General features: G+C 37.3%; 1 protein-coding gene across 2 annotated transcripts in view; it reads left to right on the top strand.

Moving 5' to 3' along the window:
- The window catches only part of CNTNAP2 (contactin associated protein 2), a 2323962-nt gene that overhangs the window by 291309 nt on the left and 2007268 nt on the right, over positions 1–25385 (top strand). The window lies entirely within an intron of this gene.

The raw sequence follows: 25385 nt of genomic DNA on the forward strand, positions 1-25385 counted from the left end.
TAGTGTTTAGTTAATTTCTAGGTTTTGTTAAGAATTTACAAAATATATTTCATAAATGTGTTCGTTTCCTTTCAGAAGGAAATGTATAATTTTACTCACAACATTTCAACAGCTTTCCTAACTTGCATACTTCATTTTTCTAGTGTTTCATAAAAGTTCTAAATTTAATCATATGATATTTTAAAATAAGATATTAAGCAAGAAAACACAGCATCTATTGTATTTTTAAATGAATCTTATGGTTTTTATTTTATTATTTCAATTACTATTACTAAATTATTAATTCTACGTTAGAATTATAAAGCATTATCAAAGATACATTAGATTGCAATTAGAGTTTACTTGATTAGGCAATTATTAAAAAATGAACATTTTTTTCTGTGTCAACAATGAAGTCAGTTAAAATGTTTTGTGGAACTAATATGCTAATAGCAATGCTGCAGAATTAAAAGTCACGTTATTATTACACAAACATTTTGCTAAAGTTTGGAAATTATTTCTTTATTGGGGTTCTATTAGTTTTGGAGAATATTTATATACATATATGTGTGTGTGTATATATATATATATATATATATATATATATATATATAAATATCCTGCCAAATGTAGACCTTTCCTCTTAGATCAGTACTAGGATGCTAAATATTTTATTTTTTAAGTATATATTTTAAATATATTTTAAATATATATAAATATTCAGTATATTTAAAAATATACTGAAACAAAGAAAAAAGGTTTTTATTTGCTTAGAGTGATAACAAAAATACTTAACTTGTAAAATATTCCTTTGATACATTCATAAATAAGAAGATAAATTTTCTAATTCTTATCTGAGAAGCATAGCAATTTACTTTTTAGAAGCTTATACATTATGGCATCGTTTGATTAATGCAGTACATTTTTTCTCACAATTTATAATGGACTTCCAATAAGCTTGCCTTTAAACTGTATTTGACCTCCATTCTTTTACTTTCCAACTAGAATGAAGAGATGGACTACTAGTTGTAGTTCACTGTAGAGGCTTCATGCTATCTGAAAATTTTAGACCCAGTGGCTTTAATAACATTTTAAACTGATTCTGGGTCCATTTTCTCTTGATTGACATGTCTACTTCCACATGTAATGGTAAATGCCTTGACTTTTCTTCTCCTTGTAAGTAGATTGGTTTGCAGATTTACATAAACACATTTCCCAGAGACCACATTTACCACATTTGCTCATGACAGCAACAATCCTTGGTCATGTCACATGCTGTAGTTACATGCCATTCAGGAGGCTATTGTTGATTGCCTGTCATTTCTCCTGCCTAGATGTCATTCAAAGGGTTATTTGTTATTTTAATTTATAAGAATTTGTACATTAAGGTCAATTAACCTAACAGGGCCCCACAATGAGTCAGGTTCAAATGGAAGTTGCAGATATTACTTGTGAAAGTTACCCTGGAAGATGATGAGGAAGGAGTTTTTATGACTGACCTGTGGAGGCAGACTTACTTGTTTTTCCAATGATCTCTACTCCTTATGTTTCCAATAGTTTAAGTGATTTTGAAATGACGTTTTTCAGAATATCTGGAAATACACACCCCTCCAAATTTATACCTATACCAGTTTACAATACTTCAGACATGCCGGTGTATAAGTAGGAATAATCCATTGTTATACAAGCCCCAAAAGAGAAAGAACAAAATTTGAGAGCAGATTGGAATAGTTAAGATATTTTATGTAGAACTATATCAATATTAATTTTGTATCAAAATTTGACAAGCTTTTTTTTTTTTTTTTTGACATGATCTTGCTCTGTTGTACAGCCTGGAGGGCAGTGGTGTGATCTTGCTTCACTGCAGCCTCAAACTCTTGGGCTCAAGCGATTCTCCCACCTCAGCCTCCCCGGTAGCTGGGACTTCAGGCACATGCCACCACATCCGACTAATTTTTGCATTTTCTTTAGACAGGGTTTCGCCATGTTGCCCAGGATGGTCTTAAACTTCTGGGCTCAAGTGATCCGCCTGCCTCAGCCTTCCAAAGTTCAGAGTGCAGGGACTATAGGTGTGAGCACCTATACCCGGCCCCGAACTTTTTTTTTAGCATACCAGTGTATTAGTTCATTCTCCCACTGCTAATTTGTAAAGGAAAGAAGTTTAATTGATTCACAGTTCCACAGGGCTGGGAAGGCCTCAGGGAACTTACAATCATAGCGGAGGGGGAAACAAGCATGTCCTTCTTCACATGGTGGCAAGAAGAAGAATGAGAGCAGAGCGAAGGGGGAAGCCCCTTATAAAACCATCAGATCTCATGAGAACTTACTATCATGCGAATAGCATGGGGGAAATCCCTGATTACCTCCCACTGGGTCCCTCCCACAACACGTGGTGATTATGGGAACTACAATTCAAGATGAGATTCCGGTGCGGACACAGCCAAACGACATCAACCAGAATCTTGTATTGCAAGTTTTTTTTGAATTTTAAATCATGAAGCTAAACACTGCTTTGATAAACACCTAGTAGGTGAGAAGTAGCTCATCTCTGGAGTAAGGCTAAAGAGGGTCTGAATATGTTTTATATTCTCTGGACTTTGAAATATATCTCTTGATAACAAACTAGTTAGGTCTCTCTGTGAAAAGTCAACCCTGCTTACTCTAAAAATATATATATATTTATTTGGCCTGTAAAAGTTTAAGGCCCACCAGGGCAGGGAGAGGCTGGAAATCAATATTTTTCTTATGAATTTAAAATTTTAGAAAACCTATTTCTTTTTAAAAATACTTAATATTTAATAAAAAATATATGGATTTTTATTTTCTATCCTGTCATAATAACCTATGTAGGTAGAACTGCCTTGAACTTTCTCTTTCCTCTGTTAAATATAAATGTTTTTACTCATTTGTTTGTTATTTTTTTATAACAGAATACATTTTCTTTTTCCTTTCTTTAAGAACGTTTTAATTGACAAATAAAATTATATATATTTGTGGTATACAACATTGTGTTTTAATATGTTTACATTGTAGAATGGATAAATAAAGCTAATTGTCATATGCATTACCTCACATAATTTTTTGGGGGTAATGAGAACACTTTCTTAGCAATTTTCAAATACACATTTTATTAACTATAATTACCGTGATATACAATCAATCTCTTGAACTTATTCCCATTGTCTAACTGAAATTTTGTATCCCTTTAGTAATATCTCCTGTCCCTTCCCTCCAGTCTCTGGTATACAGCATTCTACTTTCTAATTCTGCTAGTTTGACCCTTTTATGACTCCACTTATACATGAGATCATGCTGTATTTGTCTTTCTGTGCTGGACTTATTTCACCTAACATGATGATCTCCAGCTTCATCCATGTATTTGCAAATGACATAATTTACTTCTTTTAAAATCTGAAGATTATTCCACTGTGTATATATACAACATTTTTCTCCGTCTGTTTATTTGTTGATGGACACTTAGGTTAATTCTAGAAGTTGCCTGTTTTAAATATGCTGATGAACATGGGGGTGCAGATATAGCTTCAACGTACTGATGTCAGTTTCTTTGACTATATACCCAGAAGTGTGATTGCTGTACCATATGGTAGTTCTATTTTTAATTTTTATAACTCCATATTGTTTACTGTAAAGGCTGTAGTAATTTATATTCCTATTAACAGTGCACAGGGCTCCCCCCGCCCTTGCCACATTCTTGCAACACTTGTTTTCATCTTAATTTTATTATTTCTACTTCAGTTTCCTTAACTAAGAAGAGAAATAAATTTGCTTGTTGCTTATTCTGGGATGATCCCACATTTATTATACTAATTTTGTTTAAATAGCATGGCTTATGACACTCATGGTGTCTTTCTGGGAAAACTGAACTAGGTGGTTAACTGCAGTTCTGGGAAAGACTAGAAGAAAAAGTCCAGTTTTGGTAAGAGAACCCTCTTGCCTTTTTACCTTCCCTGGGCTAGGTATGGTTCCTGAGGCAAACTTCCCTTCCTCCCTCCCTCCCTGCCTCCTACCATAGCGAACCAACAATTGCCTCAGACTGAACCGTTCCATCATGCTATGAGTGACTCTTAACTATCCACGGAAACTTCTAGAAGTAAAATCCTGAATTTGTGCAATGAGTTAACTGGAGAAAGCTATTCTAGTAAAAAAAATATATAAAAAAAAGGAGGCTGGGAGACAGCAAAACTTCTTTGAATTACCATTTTCTTCCCTGGTAGGTATTGTTCTCAACCTTGTTTCTGCTACAGTAAAATATATCCAGGTGGAGTAACTAGACAGGCATGAGGACTTGATGCAAAAGAAAGCGTGGATAGTCATCACATTCCAGTTGTTTCAGCTATCTCTTATCAGCAAAAGAATTGAGAAGTAAGGCTGTCACATAACTAGACAGTGAAAGTTAGTGAGAGAAGGAACAGGCTGTGATCTTTGGAAAGGAAATTTCTACTTTTGCAGAGCTGCTGAGAATAGTGAGTAAAAGTCTGCATAAGACATACCGAGTGAGAGTTTGAGGTTGTTTTCTTTAGGCCCATGACATAACTAGCTTTGAATGATAAGTTAATAATGTAAACATCGGCCGGGCGCGGTGGCTCACGCTTGTAATCCCAGCACTTTGGGAGGCCGAGGCGGGCGGATCACGAGGTCAGGCGATCGAGACCACGGTGAAACCCTGTCTCTACTAAAAATACAAAAAAATTAGCTGGGCGTGGTGGCGGGCGCCTGTAGTCCCAGCTACTCGGAGAGGCTGAGGCAGGAGAATGGCCTGAACCCGGGAGGCGGAGCTTGCAGTGAGCCGAGATTGCGCCACTGCACTCCAGTCTGGGCGACAGAGCGAGACTCCGTCTCAAAAAAAAAAAAAAAAAAATGTAAACATCATGTGTGTGTAGAATCAGCTTTTTAACTATCAGCTGTTGATTGTGCCCTGGGAAACCTTAGTGGGACACTGAAAAATGAGTTAATGGTAAATAAGGAGTTGCAGAGGCTGACAACTTGGGAACCTTTGGGCACAGGCATCTGAGTAACTTTGCAGGAATGACCTGATAATTCTTGGATTAATAAGGACATTCTCCCTTTACAGAAGATGACGTGCAGATTATTAAAAACTGAGAATCTTTTCTGGAACCTGTGGCAAACCCAAACTCACCCAATCTATGTAATAATTTTAGTGACTTGGTATTGTTTGATGGTAATGACTAACAAGCAAACCAGAAAGTCTTCCAGAACCCATTTAAGAAGTCACGAAAAGGGCTATAGATGAAGAACAAAACAGCACTATTTAAATTTCATTGCACACCTAGGACTACAAAAAATACTACTTTGTAGTTTTCTTGAGTCTATATAACTTTCCAAATGTTTTCTATACATACTCCCTGCCGCTCAGCTAACAGCTAGAAATCACTTTGTGGAATAAAAGGGCAGAGGATTGTATTTATTTCCAAGACAGTAGGGCAGATAGAAGCTAAAAATCAGCATCTCATTTTTCAGTCGATATGGCCAGAGACTAGGCAAGTAACGGAGCTGGTGGCAGAGAAAAAAATAAAAAAAATAAGTAGATTAGGGAGAAATGGAAAAGAACAAAGGCAGCTAGGGCAGGTCAATGAACTTGACAGAGAGGAGGCTTCTATGTTCCCTCATTTTTTCCCCGGCACAATATTTTGTGATTTGACATTTATTTGATACCCCATCAATCTGTTCCTTGGAACACTTGTACTGTAGTTGATTTTGTAGAGTAGCGTATGCTTATTTCTCACATATATAAATTGTGTCTTCAAAGAGTATCTTTATGGTGTACTTTCTGATTAATAGGCTCTGAGGATATTTTGCTTATCCTGGTGAATAATTTACATCTGCCTCGTGTGTTTTGCATTTTCCTTTGGCTTCATTTTCATTCCATGAAATTTTGCAAGATGTGTTCTCTCCTTTAAGTGGATGTGAATTTCTACTCAGTGAAAAGCAATCTAGACAAAACAGTGTAATTTATTAGCTATTTTTCTTACAAATCTCCTACAACAAAACTTTATTATATCACTGCCAAGCAACATCTCCAGTCTGTTTTATGCAAAAAAAATTTCATATCCTGATTGGTCACAGTGTAAAGTTGGTATTTAAGAAACATATTTCTCATATTTATAGCTATAATATAAAAAGCATAAAATGTAAAATATGAAAATGTGTTTTATTTTCAACTAAGGGCATGAAATAAATATAACTTTTACACGTATTATATGTAGAGATGAATTTTCCTCAGAAGTTGAAGATCTTCCATAAGTATGTTCATATATAATGATCTTTTATACAATTTACATTGCACAATTGTACCACTTATATTCTTAATAGAGGAGTGTGTGTTCATTTCATGTTGTTAATATCTGCAATAAACCTTCAAATCACCAACTATTTTGTTGATGCTGTGTTTTGTAGAGCACCATCAACGTGTGAATTCTTAACTTGTGCTTCAGCTGTTTCCTATGTATTTGAGCTTAAGTACTATCTACACTTTGCATGTCATTTTTAAGTCTATATTTTTCTCAATACAAAACAGATCAGAGAGAATCTCTCCCGCTTGGTTCAGGGACCAGAAGCACAGTAGGTTCTATGCAGAGTCGTCAATGGCCATTGTTCTTTTTATTGTTCTAAAATAAAATGTAAAACCATAAGGAAAGCTTAATCATACTACAGATGAACTTATGTTACAAAAGAAATTATTTATAGTAACACTCTAATTATATCTACCTGCCAAAAAGGAAGTAAGCAAATAATTATAACACAAAGTGATCAGTCTTTAAGAACAGTATACTGTGAGATATTCTAATTGTTTTTGCAGAATTTGAAAAAGTTCCTTAGATATAACTAGGTTTCTATTTATTAGCCTATATAAACACAAAAATAAGAGAAATAAGTGTAAGTGATAAAATAATTAGACTTTCTGACTACATCAAAAAGTTTTATTTAAAACTTTGGCAGATTTAATAATAAATTTCAGTGAAGTTTTTATAGATATAAATCTTCCAGTTGAATTCTTGACTTTGAATAACTTAATCAAATGCTGCTCTGGATTGCATAATTATAGTTTACACTTGCATAATTGCATTTTTGTACTTTTGCCTTATTTGAATTATTAAAGTAATTCTTTATTATTTGTTACACTATACATTGCAGTTAATGACCTGGTCACACACTCACTTATATATATTTGTATGTCTTATGGACGTTATTCATACAAAATGTTGATATTTTAATGAATTCTAATTGATACTCGAACTTGTCATATTCATTCTATATGTATTTCATAATTTTTGGTAAGGGTGTGACTATAGAGGTTAGCCAATTCACATCAATTTTTTAATTATATACTTTTTCAAAAACTATAATCTCATTGTTACTAATTATGAAATTCATAAAATAATATCCATGAAGCGACTTGAGTGATAATCCAGTAATTATCAATAGTCACTTGCTATCATACTCGGATGATATAATTATAACTTAGACTAACAAAGTTTGAATCATTTGATGAATGGATGGCTTCCTTTTATTTTATTACAATTATGAGACTTGTTAATAATTTATAGAATTTGTATAATATTAGGTTTAAGTTTCTTTTCTGCTGCAATTTTGTTCGTTTGTAATAAGACTATGAAACACTATTTGAGATAATGTAAATTCACCATTTTTATTTTTGGTCAGTTTCTAATTAATACATTTACTTTTGGGGGGAAAAGTTGATCAATAATGAGCTGAAATAATTGCCTTTAGCCCTAATAAAGTATATTTTGGAAAACAAATGTGACCTTAAAATGACAATAACAACAATAGCAACACAAACCTTCACATAATAAGAACCCAAATGGGATAGTTTAAATCTAGTTTAAGCTCTACTTAATAAACAGCAATAATGTATAACACTATTGGACAAAACAAAATATTAAAAACCTCCCCAAACATAGGTCTAGAACAGAGACTAGCACAGTCTTCACTGGGATAGTCATGAATTTCCAGTTTCGCTGTACTAAGATTCAGTCAGAACTTTCACTTAAAGAACAAAGAACAAGGCCTCTTGGTTTTAGTGACTTGGAAATAAGAAGATGAAAGATGAATACTCACTGAAGAGCTCTTTCTTTCTTACTCTCTTCTGCATCGGTGTATTAAAGTAGTTGTGGAGTGAGTTATGCTGAAGCAGATGGGGATGCAGAGAAGCCTGTAGCAGATGGGCACATCCAGGTTACACTGCATGGTTGGGCCGCAAACCATGGCCTGGGGTGGAATGGAGAAATCTGTACACATCCTTTTGAGTTGTGCCTTTTAGCAGGCGCAGCAACCGCAGCAACATCCTTGATGCTTTCTCCCCAGTTCAAGCTTAGTTTCTCATTTAGACTACTGTAATAACCTCCTAACTGATTTCTCCATCTCATTTTTTCCTCCTCCAATCCAATTTCAAATGATCAATCAGGGTGATCATTTTGAAGTGGAAATCAGCTTGCCACAATAAGTTATCCATTGGTCTGACAATAAAAACCATTCTGGAGTAACTATGAAGGCCTGCAGGATCTGGACCCTGCATGCCTATGGAGTCTCATCTTTTTATTTTTTTATTTTTTTTATTTTTTTATTTTTTTATTATACTTTAGGTTTTAGGGTACATGTGCACAATGTGCAGGTTTGTTACATATCTATCCATGTGCCGTGTTGGTTTGCTGCACCCATTAACTCGTCATTTAGCATTAGGTATATCTCCTAATGCTCTTCCTCCCTCCTTCCCCCAACCCACAACAGTCCCCGGAGTGTGATGTTCCCCTTCCTGTGTCCATGAGTTCTCACTGTTCAATTCCCACCTATGAGTGAGAACATGCAGTGTTTGGTTTTTTGTCCTTGCGATAGTTTACTGAGAATGATGTTTTCCAGTTTCATCCATGTCCCTACAAAGGACATGAACTCTTCATTTTTTATGGCTGCATAGTATTCCATGGTGTATATGTGCCACATTTTCTTAATCCAGTCTATTGTTGTTGGACATTTGGATTGGTTCCAAGTCTTTGCTATTGTGAATAGTGCAGCAACAAACATATGTGTTCATGTGTCTTTACAGCAGCATAATTTATAGTCCTTTGGGTATATACCCAGTAATGGGATGGCTGGGTCAAATGGTATTTCTAGTTCTAGATCCCTGAGGAATCGCCACACTGACTTCCACAATGGTTGAACTAGTTTACAGTCCCACCAACAGTGTAAAAGTGTTCCTATTTCTCCACATCCTCTCCAGCACCTGTTGTTTCCTGACTTTTTAATGATGGCCATTCTAACTGGTGTGAGATGGTATCTCATTGTGGTTTTGATTTGCATTTCTCTGATGGCCAGTGATGATGAGCATTTTTTCATGTGTTTTTTGGCTGCATAAACGTCTTCTTTTGAGAAGTGTCTGTTCATGTCCTTCGCCCACTTTTTGAGGGGGTTGTTTGTTTTTTTCTTGTAAATTTGTTTGAGTTCATTGTAGATTCTGGATATTAGCCCTTTGTCAGATGAGTAGGTTGCAAAAATTGTCTCCCATTCTGTAGGTTGCCTGTTCACTCTGATGGTAGTCTATTTTGAGTGCAGAAGCTCTTTAGTTTAATTAGATCCCATTTGTCAATTTTGGCTTTTGTTGCCATTGCTTTTGGTGTTTTAGACATGAAGTCCTTGCCCACGCCTATGTCCTCAATGGTATTGCCTAGGCTTTCTTCTAGGGTTTTTATGGTTTTAGGTCTAACATGTAAGTCTTTGATCCATCTTGAATTAATTTTTGTATAAGGTGTAAGGAAGAGATGCATTTTCAGCTGTCTACATATGGCTAGCCAGTTTTCCCAGCACCGTTTATTCAATAGGGAATCCTTTCCCCATTTCTTGATTTTGTCAGGTTTGTCAAAGATCAGATAGCTGTAGATATGCGGCATCATTTCTGAGGGCTCTGTTCTGTTCCATTGATCTATGTCTCTGTTGTGGTACCAGTACCATGCTGTTTTGGTTACTGTAGCCTTGTAGTATAGTTTGAAGTCAGGTAGCGTGATGCCTCCAGCTTTGTTCTTTTGGCTTAGGATTGACTTGACGATGCGGGCTCTTTTTTGGTTCCATATGAACTTTAAAGTAGTTTCTTCCAATTCTGTGAAGAAAGTCATTGGTAGCTTGATGGGGATGGCACTGAATCTATAAATTACCTTGGGCATTATGGCCATTTTCAGGATATTGATTCTTCCAACCCATGAGCATGGAATGTTCTTCCATTTGTTTGTATCCTCTTATTTCACTGAGCAGTGGTTTGTAGTTCTCCTTGAAGAGGTCCTTCACATCCCTTGTAAGTTGGATTCCTAGGTACTTTATTCTCTTTGAAGCAATTGTGAATGGGAGTTCACTCATGATTTGGCTCTCTGTTTGTCTGTGGTTGGTGTACAAGAATGCTTGTGATTTTTGTACATTGATTTTGTATCCTGAGACTTGGCTGAAGTTGCTAATCAGCTTAAGGAGATTTTGGGCTGAGACAATGGGGTTTTCTAGATATATAATCATGTCATCTGCAAACAGGGACAATTTGACTTCCTCTTTTCCTAATTGAATACCCTTTATTTCCTTCTCCTGCCTGATTGCCCTGGCCAGAACTTCCAACACTATGTTGAATAAGAGTGGTGAGAGAGGGCATCCCTGTCTTGTGCCAGTTTTCAAAGGGAATGCTTCCAGTTTTTGCCCATTCGGTATGATAGTGGCTGTGGGTTTGTCATAGATAGCTCTTATTATTTTGAGATACGTCCCATCAATACCTAATTTATTGAGAGTTTTTAGCATGAAGGTTGTTGAATTTTGTCAAAGGCCTTTTCTGCATCTATTGAGATAATCGTGTGGTTTTTGTCTTTGGTTCTGTTTATATGCTGGATTACATTTATTGATTTGGGTATGTTGAACCAGCCTTGCATCCCAGGGATGAAGCCCACTTGATTGTGGTGTATAAGCTTTTTGATGTGCTGCTGGATTCGGTTTGCCAGTATTTTATTGAGGATTTTTGCATCAATGTTCATCAAGGATATTGGTCTGAAATTCTCTTTTTTGGTTGTGTCTCTGCCAGGCTTTGGTATCAGGACGATGTTGGCCTCATAAAATGTGTTAGGGAGGATTCCCTCTTTTTCTATCAATTGGAATAGTTTCAGAGGGAATGGTACCAGTTCCTCCTTGTACCTCTGGTAGAATTCGGCTGTGAATCCATCAGGTCCTGGACTCTTTTTGGTTGGTAAGCTATTGATTATTGCCACAATTTCAGAGCCTGTTTTTGGTCTATTCAGAGATTCAACTTCTTCCTGGTTTAGTCTTGGGAGGGTGTATTTGTCAAGGAATTTATCCATTTCTTCTAGATTTTCTAGTTCATTTGCGTAGAGGTGTTTATAGTATTCTCTGATGGTAGATTGTATTTCTGTGGGATCGGTGGTGATAACCCCTTTTTCATTTTTTATTGCATCTATTTGATTCTTCTCTCTTTTCTTCTTTATTAGTCTTGCTAGTGGTCTATCAATTTTGTTGGTCTTTTCAAAAAACCAGCTCCTGGATTCATTAATTTTCTGAAGGGTTTTTTGTGTCTCTATTTCCTTCAGTTCTGCTCTGATTTTAGTTATTTCTAGCCTTCTGCTAGCTTTTGAATGTGTTTGCTCTTGCTTTTCTAGTTCTTTTAATTGTGATGTTAGGGTGTCAATTTTGGATCTTTCCTGCATTCTCTTGTGGGCATTTAGTGCTATAAATTTCCCTCTACACACTGCTTTGAATGTGTCCCAGATATTGTGGTATGTTGTGTCTTTGTTCTCATTGGTTTCAAAGAACATCTTTATTTCTGCCTTCATTTCATTATGTACCCAATAGTCATTCAGGAGCAGGTTGTTCAGTTTCCATGTAGTTGAGCGGTTTTGAGTGAGTTTCTTAATCCTGAGTTCTAGTTTGATTGCACTGTGGTCTGAGAGACAGTTTGTTATAATTTCTGTTCTTTTACATTTGCTGAGGAGAGCTTTACTTCCAACTATGTGGTCAATTTTGGAATAGGTGTGGTGCGGTGCTGAAAAAAATGTATATTCTGTTGTTTTGGGGTGGAGAGTTCTGTAGATGTCTGTTAGGTCCACTTTGTGCAGAGCTGAGTTCAATTCCTGGATATCCTTGTTAACTTTCTGTCTCGTTGATCTGTCTAATGTTGACAGTGGGGTGTTAAAATCTCCCATTATTAATCTGTGGGAGTCTAAGTCCCTTTGTAGGTCACTCAGGACTTGCTTTATGAATCTGGGTGCTCCTGTATTGGGTGCATATATATTTAGGATAGTTAGCTCTTCTTGTTGAATTGATCCCTTTACCATTACGTAATGGCCTTCTTTGTCTGTTTTGATCTTTGTTGGTTTAAAGTCTATTTTATCAGAGACTAGGATTGCAACCCCTGCCTTTTTTTGTTTTCCATTTGCTTGATAGCTCTTCCTCCATCCCTTTATTTTGAGTCTATGTGTGTCTCTGCATGTGAGATGGGTTTCCTGAATACAGCACACTGATGGGTCTTGACTCCTTATCCAGTTTGCCAGTCTGTGTCTTTTAATTGGAGCATTTAGCCCATTTACATTTAAAGGTAATATTGTTATGTGTGAATTTGATCCATAACTAATTATGATGTTAGTTGGTTATTTTGCTCGTTAGCTGATGCAGTTTCTTCCTAGCATCGATGGTCTTTAGAATTTGGCATGTGTTTGCAGTGGCTGGTACCGGTTGTTCCTTTCCATGTTTAGCACTTCCTTCGGGAGCTCTTTTAGGCCAGGCCTGGTGGTGACAAAATCACTTAGCATTTGCTCGTCTGTAAAGTATTTTATTTCTCCTTCACTTATGAAACTTAGTTTGGCTGGATATGAAATTCTGGTTTGAAAATTCTTTTCTTTAAGAATGTTGAATATCGGCCCCTACTCTCTTCTGGCTTGTACAGTTTCTGCCAAGAGATCACCTGTTAGTCTGATGGGCGTCTCTTTGTGGGTAACCCGACCTTTCTCTCTGGCTGCCCTTAACATTTTTTCCTTCATTTCAACTTTGGTGAATCTGACAACTATGTGTCTTGGAGTTGCTCTTCTCAAGGAGTATCTTTGTGGCGTTCTCTGTATTTCCTGAATCTGAATGTTGGCCTGCCTTGCTTGATTGGGGAAGTTCTCCTGGATAATATCTTGCAGAGTGTTTTCCACCTTGGTTCCATTCTTCCCGTCATTTTCAGGTACACCAATCAGACGTAGATTTGGTCTGTTCACATAGTCCCAAATTTGTTGGAGGCTTTGTTTGTTTCTTTTTATTCTTTTTTCCTCTAAACTTCCCTTCTCGCTTCATTTCATTCATTTCATCTTCCATCACTGATACCCTTTCTTCCAGTTGATCGCATCGGCTCCCGAGGCTTCTGCAATCTTCGCATAGTTCTTCAAACTTGGCTTTGAGCTCCATCAGCTCCTTTAAGCCCTTCTCTCCATTGATTATTCTAGTTATCCATTGGTCTAATTTTTCTTCAAAGTTTTTAACTTCTTTGCTATTGTTTTGAATTTCCTCCCATAGCTCGGAGTAGTTTGATCGTCTGAAGCCCTCTTTTCTCAACTCGTCAAAGTCATTCTCCATTCAGCTTTGTTCCGTTGCTGGTGAGGAACTGCGTTCCTTTGGAGGAGGATAGATGCTCTGTTTTTAGAGTTTCCAGTTTTTCTGCTCTGTTTTTTCCCCATCTTTGTGGTTTTATCTACTTTTGGTCTCTGATGATGGCGATGTACAGATGGGTTTCTGGTGTGGATGTCCTTTCTGTTTGTTAGTTTTCCTTCTACCAGACAGGACCCTCAGCTGCAGGTCTGTTGGAGTTTGCTAGAGGTCCACTCCAGACCCTGTGTGGCTGAGTGTCAGCAGTGGTGGCTGCAGAACAGTGGATTTTCTTGAGACCACAATTTCAGCTGTCTGATAGTTCCTCTGGAAGTTTTGTCTCAGAGGAGTACCTGGCCGAGTGAGGTGTCAGTCTGTCCCTACTGGGGGCTGCCTCCCAGTTAGGCTGCTCAGGGGTCAGGGACCCACTTTAGGAGGCAGTCTGTCCGTTCTCAGATATCCAGCTGCGTGCCGGGAGAACCACTACTCTCTTCAAAGCTGTCAGAGAGGGTGATTTAAGTCTGCAGAGGTTCCTGCTGAATTTTTGTTTGTCTGTGCCCTGCCCCCAGAGGTGGAGCCTACAGAGGCTTGCAGGCCTCCTTGAGCTGTGGTGGGCTCCACCCAGTTCGAGCTTCCTGGCTGCTTTGTTTACCTAAGCAAGCCTGGGCAATGGCGGGCGCCCCTTCCCCAGCCTCGCTGCCACCTTGCAGTTTGATCTCAGACTGCTGTGCTAGCAATCAGCGAGATTGCGTGGGCATAGGACCCTCTGAGCCACGTGTGGGACACAATCTCCTGGTGTGCCGTTTTCCAAGCCTGTTGGAAAAGCACAGTATTAGGGTGGGACTGACCCGATTTTCCAGGTGCCGTCTGTTACCCCTTTCTTTGACTAGGAAAGGGAACTCCCTGACCCCTTGCGCTTCCCGAGTGAGGCAATGCCTCGCCCTGCTTTGGCTTGCGCACAGTGCGCTGCACCAACTGTCCTGCACCCACTGTTTGGCACTCCCTAGTGAGATGAACCTGGTACCTCAAACAGAAATGCAGAAATCACCCGTCTTCTGTGCCACTCACTCTGGGAGCTGTAGACTGGAGCTGTTCCTATTCGGCCATCTTGGCTCCCGAAAAATGGAGCCTCATCTTTACTGCTCAGCCATCCCTTCCTTGCCCCTGCCTTCTCATTTGCATCACTCCAGCCCACTCACCATGATTCTTCCCTCCTCGTCCTTCTGCTGGAGTTGGCCTTGGGTTTCAAAGCCTCCAAAACTTCTCTTCTTAGTTAATTTTTATTCATCCTTCACATGTCAACTCAAACTTCATTTCCCTTGAGCAGTGTTCCCCTCCCTTCCACATTAGTTCCGATCTTCTACTGTAGCATTTAGGATGCCCTGTACATTATCATATTTGTAATGACATATTTATCAATGATTAGGTGATATATCTTTCTAAGTACAGAGTTACTGGCCTCTGAGCACAGGGCTTGGCACATGACCAAATTTGAGCCAGTCAGAGACTTCCCTCAAGATATTTGGAATTGGGAGTAAAAAGGAAATATATTTCCCATCTGGTGCACGAAGCTGACAAGTATAAATGCAAAGTTGGTGATAAGAGAAGTGGAGACGGTCTAATGAGCCTTGTTGTTGTCCCTGAAGCCACCTGCAGCTCTGTCCTGATGGTCATTTAGGTTGTAAGTCAATAAATATCCTAGTTTTATTTTTATGTTTGTTGACTTGGGTCTTTCTCACTGGCAAGGATAACAACCCTGACTGAAAGAATCCATATGTTATGAAACTGTAACTTCCATGATGGCTAGAATCTTGCTTGCTTTGCTCAGCAACGTTGATACCTAACAAAAATTTCTTAGATGAATGCATGTTATGCAATAATCAATTCATTTTAAGTTTTCTGGTAGATATAGCCTATCATCACACTTTCATTTGATGTGATGTGAAAAGAAATTTTTCTGAGATACATAAGGGCCACTGAATTTAAAGATAACTAATATTATACTTAGGTATTATTTCTCTGTGAATTTCTAGAATTATACATACAGAGAGAACATGAGTAAGATAAATACGTAACAGATAAGACAAATTAAACTGGTTAGTGAATTTTTTGATACTTGGAAAAATCAGATTTTTAGTTTGTGTTTGAGACAAATCTTCAGAATTATCGGGACAGGTTTCTACAAGGATTTTAATCTGATTCCTTCAACGAAATCGTTTTAACATTTAACAATAAGATATACAAATCATATTTACACCTACTGAGTTAAAAAAAAATTAAGTTTAGCCTTTTCAGGACAGAATGAGGCCAGTAGAATCAGACTTATATAAGAAGTCCTCAAATAACCTTCTTTTGTCACGATGACAACTGGGAGCAAATAATATTTAAAGCATGAGTGAGTAGTTGGAGGAGTATTTGACAGTTTCTGTAAGGAACCATTGACTGAAAACAGTGATCAACCCACTAGATATTTTAAAGTAAATTTAAATGAGCAAATCACAATTCCTGTCACTGAGAATGACAGCACTAATTGTCAAAGTGTGGACCAGAGGTTCAGAGCTAAGTGGATGTTTAGTTATATACTAATAGAAAAATGCTTCCTAATTAAGATATACTTGAAAGGTCTCTGTCTGTCTCTCATCTCTATAGCCTATATTTAAATCTCCTGACTCTTCATAAATATGCAGTGGTGACCTTAGGACAGGGCACTGTTTAGCAAATATCTTTTTAAATCAGAATCCACAAATTTTGTTTTTTAACAAAATGTTTTATTGCATGGTCCTCCTTAGGTTTTAAAAACATACATGCACATTTAATGATAAACCAATGATTTAAAAAGGCATGTGAACTGCTTCTCTTCAGACATGGTTGAGGATCTTTGAACATGACACTTAATATATTCCTTTCTAGGATAGTTACAGAACTGGACTTTTCTTTCTTCCTTGTGTGGTTTATTAAAACAATAAATCAAAGCACGTAGAATAAGGAGCTGAGATCTTGAGAGGCGGATGTGCAGAAAAACTGAGATATTGGCAAGGCTTAATGGTTGAAGTACCCAGTCAAAGAGTCAGAAGAGGAGGTGGAGGAGAACAGCTAGGAGGACAAAGGGGTTTCAGGCTTGGGCTGAACCTGGCATCACACAGAGGGGACTATACCTCCTCCTCTGGGGACTTCCTTGAGTCAGCGTCGCAGAACCTTTTGTATCAGAGTAAGGTACCTAAAAAACCAGAGCAGCTGCTCTAATGGTTCAGGGCTAGCATCCTTAGATCTGAAGGGTCGTGGCTACACATGCATAGAATATGGAAAGAGCCAGGTGAAGGCATCTTCCATAGGCTCTCATCATTCTAGTGTGTGTTTTTCAATGCATCATTTATGTCAGAAGTGTTTAAAAAAGCTCTCACAAAGTTAGGCCTTATTTTCATATATCACTTTCTAAGTAAACGTGGTCTAAATTATAGGATGATAGTTTTGATCAATAGCTTGCCTGCATTGGATGCTAAAATAGTGCCTTGGGTACTTGACGGCAGAGGACATCGGTAATGTGAAGAAGGCTATAGAAAGAAGCAACAGTAGACACAGAATAAAACTGTGCTTTTCTAATTTTGTCTAAGGTTTTCATTACAAAGAGTCAGGACAAAATGAATAAATTTATTATTTCCAGGAATACCAAAATAATTGGTATTTATGCTTAATTTCTAGTTGCTTTGTGTCTTGTGGAAAAAGCATAATCAGTTAAATATGGTGAAGTAATTAAAAATGTGGAGATAAGTACAGTGAGAATCATCATTACATAATTTGGTAGGTGGTGTCATGTTGTTACTACTGTGCTGGTTCCATACTGAGCAAACACTCAAGTCTCATGAAATGTACAATTTTACCAACTCAAAATATAAATATCTTAAGACTAGACACATTAAATTCACTGTTATAGTGTATTACTATTTATAATGTGAGTTATAATCTTGTGCAATCATTTTGGTGTGCCATGGCTATGCAAGCTTTGATTGAGGAGAGAACTGCAGATAATGAACTCAGCTGGTAGAGAAAACCAATGTAGACAACCTCTTCCAAGAAGCTTCTGGGATAGTCATCAATGCAGAAACTTCATTTGCCTCCTAATCATCTACTGCCATTTCCCCAGAAGCTCAGAAACGTGTGACTTCACATGGTCAATTAACATTGAATATAAAGTTGACTCTTGAACAACCTGGTTATGAACTGCATGGTTCACTCTAATGTTGATCTTCTTCTGCCTCTGCCACCACTGAGACAGCAAGATCAAGCCCTCCCCTTTCCACTCCTACCCAGTCTACTTAATGTGAAGATGACAAGGATGAAGACCTTTATGGTGATCCACTTTCACTTAATGAATAGAAAATATTTTTTTCTTATTTTCTTAATAATATTTTCTTTGTTTTAGCTTATGTTATTGTAATAATACAGTACATAATGCTTATAAAATAAAAATGTTAGTAATCTGTAAGGCTTCTGGCCAGCAGTAGACTATTAGTAGTTAAGTTTTGGGAGAGTCAAAAGTTGCATTCAGATTTTCAGCTGTATGGGGAGTCAGAACCACAACCCCCATGTTGTTCAAAGGTCAATCTTATCTGGAAAAAGTCACACAAATCTTTTGAAACAGATAAATAAAAAGTTGAACCATATTAATTGCTTCAAACAAAATTAACCATTAAAAATAAGCAATCTGTTGCACTTTATAGTTACTATTAACAGAATACATTAATCAAAATAGGACTTCTCTTTCCTTGAGTTAAGGATGATTTAGTAAAATAAACTCGTTGCAAAAAATGTACACAACAAGCAGCACTTACACATTCATTAGCACAAAAGGAACTGTCTCAGAGACCTCTTTAAATTCTTAAGGCAAATTTAGAAATGTTGGCAATTTCCTTGAAGGTGAGCAACTAATAGAGTCAAGAAAAGAGAGGGTGCTTGCACTCATGTGGGCCTGGAATCAAATCCATATCCAATTCACATGCCTTCATTGGTCAGTTTAGCTTCAGAACCCAGCCTTCTCATCTGGAGAATAGACACAATGATGACTATATATCTAATAATCTCATATAATCCTTGCAAGGATCCTACAAATTAGAATATTGTAGGTGTTTAATTTATTTTTGTATTTTACTCCATATTTTCTTACCCATGATAAATAAATTATGTTGCGCATCACAACTCTACTTGGGGAATGTAAATAAATTCCATGAAGTTATTCAAGATGTTATTTTAATTTTGAGCCAATCAGTGTTTCTTCTCCAGAAAAATCAATACAGTATTAAATATCTAAAGGTATAAGTCATTTTGCGAGGCAAATAAGATTATACCTTTTATAACTTATGATATAAAAACCATTGCTTAAAACAAACCACTTGAAATCATGTAAAAACTAGCCAATCACTTAAAAAGAAAACAAATTTTAAATAGAGTTTTAGTAGCAATTAAGTATTTTTTTTAGTCTTAAAGATACACGAGAAATGTTTATTAGTTGGAAATGCTTATCCATATAGCACAGGATAAGCAAGTGATTACATCATTCAAAAAGTAAAGCAGAAAACATTCAACTAATTAGAATTTTTGAACATATTGTCCTTTAACTGTCAGATATGTCAATATGATAAATAAATGATATATAAGACATCTATCACAAAAATTGGGTCATAATAAGAATATTTAAATGTTAAATTTGTTAGCTTTTAAAATTTTCTCACCTTCCCAAAGGTAAAATCATGCTTATATTCAAGATTAATCACTGCATCCTCCTCCCCAAAGGCTTTCTACCCTTCCACGAAGATTTTTTATTCCTAATACAAAGCTTTTACAAAAACCACTCTTTGAAAACCACCTAGGTCGGGCTGATAGAGAAGAAATAGTAATGCACCAGAAATTATAGTTCCAAATTCTTTACATCCTTGACATTTACCACTTCAAGGTCTCAGTAGTATGAAAGCAGGGCAGTGGGGTGGATGCAATGACTTTCAAGGTCCTTCTGACTTGGTCTTTCTGTGTGTCGCCTGTGCTCTGTAATGATTACTTAGAACACCCCATAAGTGAGAAAGTTGGGGCTGGACAGAACCTAACAATCAAGGACCTGGTATATGTGCAGTGAAGTGTCTATTCCAACTACTCTCATTTTTCTCTCTTGTCTCTACTCTGGACTTCCCCATTTTTATTTTGATGCTAATATTCAGAATGATGTTGATGTCTCATCATGAATGCCATTCCCTAGAGCAAGTTTGGGCAAATTACTGCCTGTGAGCTAAATTCTTTCAACCTTTTATTTTTGTAAATAAAGTTTTATTGGAACCCAGCCATACCCAATTATGTACCCTTGTCTCTGGCTGCTTTCATGCTACATGGGAAAAACTGGTAGTTATGACAGAGCCTCTATGGCCACAAAGTTTAAAATATTTACTATCTTGCTATTTACAGAAAATATTTGCTGACCTCTGCCCTACAGAAACATAAGCAAACATCAGTAATCACTAATATCAATTAAGTGGATATTATTGGAACCCTTAAGGGACACTTTATCTATAGATACCATTTTTTTGACTTTTATTTTAAATTCAAGGGGACACGTGCAGGCTTGTTATATAGGTAAACTTGTGTCATGGGAGTTTGTCGTACAGACTATTTCATCACCCAGTGTTAAGCCTAGTAACAGTTATTTTTCCTGATCCTGTCTTTCCTTCTGCCCTCTGCCCTCTGACAGACCTGAGTGTGTGGTGTATGCCTTTATGTGCCCACGTGTTCTCATAAGATATTAATTTTTATCTTTGTGAAATTTTGTTTCCTTGACCAACATCTCCCCAATCCCTCTACTCCCCAGCTCCAAAAAATCACCATTCTAGTCTCTGCTTCTCTGAGTTCAACTTCTTTAGATTCCATAGATAAGTGAGATAGTGTGGTGTTTGTCTTTCTGTGCCTGGCTTACTTCACACAACATAATGACCTTCAGGTTTATTCATGTGTTTGCAAATGACAGGATTTCCTTCTTTTAAGGCTGAATACTATTCCATGGTATAAATACCAAAATCTCTTTCTCCATTCGTCTGCTGAAAGACACTTAGGATGATTCTATATCTAGGCTATTGTGAAAAATGCAATGAACCTGGAAATAAGTTCAAGACATTTATTATACATCACAGTGACTATAGTTAGTAACAATATACTATAAACTTGAAAACTGTGAGTAGAATAGATTTTTTTTTTTTTTTGAGATGGAGTCTCGCTCCGTTGCCCAGGCTGCAGTGCAGTGGCACGATCTCGGCTCACTACAACTTCTGCTTCCCGGGTTCAAGCAATTCTCCTGCTTCAGCCTACTGAGTAGCTGGGATCACAGGCATGCAGCCACCACTCCTGACTAATTTTTGTGTTTTTAGTAGAGACAGGGTTTCACCATGTTGGTCAGGCTGGTCTCGAACTCCTGACCTTGTGATCCGCCTGCCTCGGCCTCCCAAAGAGCTGGGATTACAGGTGAGAGCCACTGTGCCCGGCTAATAGAGTAGATTTTAAATGTTCTCACCACAAGAAAATATGGTAAGTAGGTGAGGTAATGTTAATTAACATATGTTAACTTGCTACATATAAAGGGTGGTATAATATAAAGTCAGTTTTAAAGAGATTGGCATGTCATTTTATAATGTATTTGGAACATGCTCAACATTTTTATTTTTATTTCATTTCATTTATTTATTTATTTACTTTTTTTTTGAGATACAGTCTCTCTCTGTTGCCCAGGCTGAGTGCAATGGCACGATCTCAGCTCACTGCAACCTCCGCCTCCCTGGTTCAAGTGATTCTCCTGCCTCAACCTCCCGAGTAGCTGGGATTAGAGGCATGCATTACCACATCCAGCTAATTTTTGTATTTTTAGTAGGGATGAGGTTTCACCATGTTGGTCAGGCTGGTCTCGATCTCCTGACCTCAAGTGATCCACCCACCTTGGCCTCCCAAGGTGCTGGGAGTACAGGAGTGAGCCACCGCGCCTGGCCAACATTGTTATTTTGAAATGTTTGTGTGAGAATAGAACAAAGCAGCCACCTTCCCCCTGGAGCCCTGCAGTTCGGCTCCTGTTGACCAGGAGCCGGGGACCTGGCCAAACGAGTAATGAAGTCACCACACACTTCACAGCTGCAATGTTCTTATCTGTAAATCAGACAAAATGCCTGTGTATAAATGTCTGCAAAGATGTTTCCAATAAAAGAAAGATTTGGTTTGTGGATGTACTTTGTTATTCTTCTTATTAATTTGGGGCTAGAGACAAGATAAGAGTCTCAGGGAAAGAAATTCCTTGTTTGAATTAATTTAGTCAAATCAGTTCAGAGAATCCAGAACAAGACTTAGATGATGTTTTTTCAGGGCACATATGTGACTGCCTTTCCACTGTGAATAATATCTACTCAGGCCATGTGTCCGTTCTATCACTTGTGAGATTTATGTAGCATTCTTGCCTCCATAGTGCTAAAGATGCCTGGTAGGGAAGCTTAAAGTTACTGCAGCAATTTCTTTTAGGTGCATATTAAAGTTGTGGTGCCTTATCTATGAGGCGGAGCTGTAAGTCGCTGTGATATCTTGCTTCGAATTACTTCACTAGTTACATTCAACTGACATAGAAGTAGAGTTTGGCAGTTTAGAAAGCTGGCAAATTTTCTGTGGCCCCTCAAACACCACTGTAAAATTTGAAAGCTTTAATATGAAGGGTTTCAGTTTAGTCATAGAGTAAACCTAAAATCCTGGGATGACTGCTTCACTTTTATCTGTGCCTCATGAAAATGGATACTTTTTTAATACCTCATCAGATAGACTTTTAAATTCCAATCATATGAAAATGAAGACCCCCTCAGTTAGAGTAGACCACAAAATATGGCTGATTGATGGTGCATCAGGCTATTACAGTTACACAAACTGGGCTGGAGAGCAAAAAACAAAAGAACAATTTTTATTGTAAGTAATGCAAAAGCAGCAAAATGCAGCCACATAGTGGTAAAGAAATGGGACTTCTCTAGTATTTTAAATGAAAAAGGCCCTTGACTAGCTGAGCTTGGTGCTTAACACATGAGAAAGATGCAGAAAAGAAAATGATCAAAAGGCATGGTCCAGCCTCACGAGAGAAGAGGGTCCGCACGTCGGGAGGGCCACTTGCTTAATCCTGTTTGGATCGTATTTCACTACTTCAGGTTGTACGTTCCACTTGCAACTTGCTGTGGAGGTGCTCTTGGGCAAGTCCCAAGATCCCAAAAAGGAAATAAAGGAGTTTAGGTGTTTTTGAGGAAAACAAAGTAAAAAGCTGAGTAAGGAAACACCACACATAGCTAGAAATAGGTTATTTTCTATTTGTAGCCAAAGAACAATGTAAACAAAGCTGCAGCTCATCCGGGCAGGTTGAAAATAGCTTCAGTCTCAAAACAATTACACATCTGATCTGATTTCATCACATTTTAATTTTTCATCCTCTGCCTCATCTTCCTTGTTCTCCTTTTCTTCCTTTTTCTTCTCCTTCTTCTTCTTCCTTATCTCTCTCTTCCTGTTTCTCTCTTTCTCCTGCTCCTGCTTCTCATACTCTTCTGCATTTGTGTTGCATATGAGATTTCAGCTACTCAAATGAATTACACTCAATTTTCCTGAGTGGGGCAGAGATAAGGGGGACTTGCAAAATAAACCTTTAAAGGGATAACACTTTCTACCTATATTTTTCTTTTCTTTTTTTCTTTTTTAAAAGTTGAGCTTATAAGATCATTCCTGGTGAAGCTGTGTTCATCCACTCCTCTCAGCATTAGTGGAAGTATTAGAGTATTAATGACCTCATAGACCAGATATTTTGTGGCCTCCTTTACAGTTTGTCAAGTTGTTAAAAATTGATACAAGAAAACTTAATTATGTCTTCAGAGAAAAGCTGGACATGTGAACTATGTTAACCATAAAACTTGCCTGTCTTATGTTTCCGTAAACAGCAAGGTTTGAAACACAAGGGCAAACCTGTGCATCTATGTGTATATACACACGTTTCTATTTTATATGCGTATATTTACATGCATGTATAGGTTTTGTAAATTTATTCGTGATTCTTAGTGGTTATCAACTAAATATGAAGCAGTGTTCTAGCTGCTTAAAGAATTGGAAGAAGAGGGTGGTGTCAACTCTGCGATTTTGCTGATCAAATCGAGATTACAGATACATGTTTTACTTAGCCCACACAGGATTGTTTTAAATTATATTTTGCTGTGTTTCTGCTTTTAGAAGTTGAGAAGTGCCCCATGAGTATCCAGAGCTTGTAGCTTCTCTTGAGAAATCTGAAGGTCTTGCAAGACTAGACCTGCTGCCTTCCCCAGCAGCAGCCGTCATCTGGAAGGTGATAGTTGCTACTACCCTGAGTCAGGGGAGACTATTTCTCCATAGTCCTGGCAGCTGCCTACTGCGTTATCCCCGAGCTTCACTCATTTGTTTTCTGGCCTCATCCTATTGTTATTTCGAGTTCCTACTCCTATAGATCTGTAAGGGGTGACTGAAGGGGTTTGGAAAAAGACTAGGATGGGGGTCACTTGTGGGGTATTGTGGCAAAAATGTGGGGTTTGGAAGTAGGTGGTCTCTCTGATGAGCTCGCTTAAGCCTGGTATGCACCCATGATGTTCGCAACCACAAAAACTAGAAAACACTTGCCAGTACCTGGGAGTGGAATAACAGGCTTGAGAGAAAGGTCCACTTTTGGCATAAAGGGGTGTGTTTAAAAGCCTTTATTCTGCTGCTAAATACTATTTGAAAGAGAATAAAGTAAGTACAGTCTCTTTTGGGGGGAATAGAGTGGAAAAAAGGAGTGTTATTTGGAAATATTTCAAAGTATTCTATAATGACTAATACTTGTAAAAAGTAACTTAGGAAGCCTTGGCAGGGAAGGGCAGAATGCCATCGGTTAATAGTGCAAGTTTTGTGTGCCTAGTGAAGCATGTTAGCTTGTAACAGTGCTTCAACTGGAAAAATCACAATTGACAGCTTCAATTCATAAGGAGCAAAGCACCACAGTCCATGAAGAAATTAACTGCCACGGTGAGCACTCAGCATCAGGGAGAAACACACACACACACTACACCACACACACACATACACACACATGTACACACAATGATCGCTTTCCTGGAGGAAGAAGAGCAGTGAATTTTGAAATGAATACTCCTTATCTGTGTTTTTCTGTTATTGCCAACTTTAAAATGTACTCGTTTTGATTAAGCTAGGTTGTGTTAATTAATATTAATATTAATATTAATTAATATTAGGAATTAATTATTAATTCCTAATAATTAATTCCTAATAATTAATCCTAAATTAATACTAGGAATTAATTTCAAACACATTGTGTGTTTACTTCAAAATAATTTACTTCAAAAAATCTTTATGTGTATTTACAAAAATAGTACAGCTAGTAAAAATACACTGTATTGGCTTTTATTGCCAAAAGAAAAATTAAGTGTAATGCTCAATGAACTCTTTGAAAATTTTAACTGTTGGCATAATGCAACTCATTCTGATTTCCATTAGATGTATCTATTATATTTGACCCACATAGTTTAAGAAACCTGTAATTAAGACAGTTTCCACTTTAGAATCATAGTAAAATCTCTAGATCTTATCTTCCTTATAAGTTTAAAAAAAATTTTAAAAAAATTTGCAACCAATCAAAGTCATGCTATTCCTTATTTTAATGCCAGTTTTCCTGGTATTTTCAATAAATTTAAAAAATTACA

The sequence above is a fragment of the Symphalangus syndactylus genome, chromosome 6, assembly GCF_028878055.3.
Source record: "Symphalangus syndactylus isolate Jambi chromosome 6, NHGRI_mSymSyn1-v2.1_pri, whole genome shotgun sequence".
NCBI classification, from domain to species: domain Eukaryota; kingdom Metazoa; phylum Chordata; class Mammalia; order Primates; family Hylobatidae; genus Symphalangus; species Symphalangus syndactylus.